Source organism: Elephantulus edwardii, unplaced genomic scaffold (assembly GCF_000299155.1).
Source record: "Elephantulus edwardii isolate Elephantulus edwardi_28Jun2011 unplaced genomic scaffold, EleEdw1.0 scaffold00308, whole genome shotgun sequence".
Classification (NCBI taxonomy): domain Eukaryota; kingdom Metazoa; phylum Chordata; class Mammalia; order Macroscelidea; family Macroscelididae; genus Elephantulus; species Elephantulus edwardii.
Window position 1 is genome coordinate 1,835,886 of NW_006400058.1, and position 2,482 is coordinate 1,838,367.

The 2,482-nt window shown below is 45.5% G+C and overlaps 1 pseudogene; it reads left to right on the forward strand.

Annotated features, from left to right (window-relative positions):
• The first annotated feature begins 1,515 nt into the window (after positions 1 to 1,515).
• On the forward strand, positions 1,516 to 2,221 carry LOC102859670 (annotated as a pseudogene).
• The last annotated feature ends 261 nt before the right edge of the window (positions 2,222 to 2,482 follow it).

Sequence of the window (2,482 nt, forward strand, 5' to 3'; positions counted from 1 at the left end):
TTCAATATAGATTGAATCTCTACATCAAGAAAACAAAGATTCTCACCACTGGGCCAATTGGCAGCACCATGACAGATGGAGAAGGAATTGAGACTGTTCACAATTTCCGCTTGTCCAGTTCCACAATCAACACCCTTGGCACCAGCAGTCAGGAAATCAAAAGTCAAATGGCATTGGGAAAATCTGCTGTTAAAAGATCTCTCCAGAGTGCTGAAGAGCAATGATGTCAGTCTAGAGACTAAGATGTGCCTGATCCAGGCCATGATCTTGGCAATTACTTGCTATTCATTAGAGAGCTGAAAAATGACTAAGGATGGCAGAAGAAGACTAGATGGTGCTGGAGAAGAGTACTGAACATACCAAAAGAGCAAACATGTTTGTCCTAGAGAGGGTGAAACCAGGTTGCTCCTTGGAAGCAAGGATTTTAAGCTCTGTCTGACATTCTTTGGGCATGTTGCCAGGAGGGACCTATCCCTGGAGGACATCATGCTTGGAATGGTGGCAGGTCAGTGCAGGACAGAAAGACCTTGGATGAAATTAACTGACACAGTAAGTGGGGCAATGGAGGCCAGGTATATCACAGAGAGTGAGATTGGCTCAGGATAGGGCACGTTTGAGAGCTATAGTTCATAGGGTTGCTCTGAGTTGTAGACAACTCGATGGCATATAACAACAACAACAACAGGGTGGCTTGGGTGGTGGGCTTGGAGACAGCTGCTGGAGTTGTGGTAAACAGATGGAGTCAGTCAGTGTGTTCATGTTGGGATCAAATCAGTGAGTAGAACTCAAAGCTTCTTAAAATCGCAGATGACTTGGTGTAACCACTGTGGAAGGTGGTATGGTGCTTTCTCAAAAAGTTGCAAATAGAGATACCATTTGACCCAGCAATTCCACTACTGGGAATATACCCTGAAGAGACCATAGCTGACATCCAAGCAGATATATGCACACCCATGTTTATTGTAGCTTTGTTCACAATAGCAAGGAGTTGGAAACAACCTAAGTGCCCATCAACAAACGAATGGCTAGAGAAGCTGAGGTATATTCGCACAATGGAATACTATGCTGCATTAAAAAACAAGGAACTCATGCAATATTATTCAAAATGGGTGAGCCTGGAGGACATTATGCTGAGTGAAGTATCTCAGTCACAAAAGGACAAATACTGCATGGTGCCACTGTGGTAAAGCAGGACTGACCTCTGGGTTGGGAGGGGACTGAGAAGGATGGGTTCAGGAATGTATACTGCATCAAAACAGATGAGGGAAAAAACTGTTTAAGGGGGAAAATTATTAGGGATTTTTGTCATGACAGGAGTCCAGAGCGAAGGCTGCATAGTGGAGTGGACCCTAGGGGGAGGGACTGTAAAACAATGAAAGAATTTTTCTTTTATTTTTCCAAGAGGGTAGTGTACTAGGGGGGAGTGGGGGGAGGGGATAATGTACAACAATGAATGAATGGAAACCCAAAGTCTCTGTAAATTTTCACTGAAATTAATAATAAATTTTTTAAAAAATGGCAGATGACTTGGACTTTGAGACAAGAGATGCTGGAGCCTCCATCAGCTTCCCAATGCAATGCGCAACATTACATAACAATGGTTTTGTGGTGCTCAAAGACCATCCAGATGTCTGTGACTAGCAAGCCTGACTATGCCAAGGTCCACCTGGTTGGTAATGACATCTTTACTTTGAAGAAATATGAAAATATCTGCCCCTCAACTCATAATATGTATGTCCCCAACATTAAAAGGAATGACTTTCAGCTGATTAGCATCCAGGATCTGTATGTATCACTGCTCCAGGACAGTGGGGCCGTGCAGGAAGACATCTGTCTGCCTGAGGGAGACCTCGGCAAGAAGACTGAGCAGAAGTATGACTGTGGAGAAGAGATCCTGACCGCAGTGCTGTCTGCTATGACACAGGAGGCCCATGTCACAGGCAAGGCCATGGAAAAAGTACTAACTTCCCTTGTGGCAGGGGTGCCAGCAGTTATCTCGGAAGCTGCAGAGACCGCTGCCCTCATCCTGGCCCAGCGAGTGGCGAGGCTCCTCCTATATGATTTACTTGATGTTTTATTTTGGTTTCTTCCCCCGTCTCTTGGAGACCTCAGTCCTTCACCTCGCTCTTGGCCAAAAGCAAGCAGTGGTATTGATGAAGCTACCCTCCTCTTCTCCCCTCACACTACAGCCCTAGTAGGGAGGGTGCTGCTTAGGTTTTAGTTTGTTTTTTTAAAATTTAATCTGGAACCAGAACTCTGTGTTCTGGCAAGTGATCCTCTGCCGTTCCACACTTATCCCTGGTTTGGTCCTCTTCTCTGTAGCTTTCTCTCCCCAGACCAACCACACAGACTGGGAATCAGCCCCTCACCTGCTAATATCTCTCCTCAAGCTCCTTAAGACAGGAAGGGAAGGGAGTTTTGGTGGCCTAGTGGCATGAAGCTGCACTGCAATCCCAGAGGTATGTGGTTCTAATTCACCAGA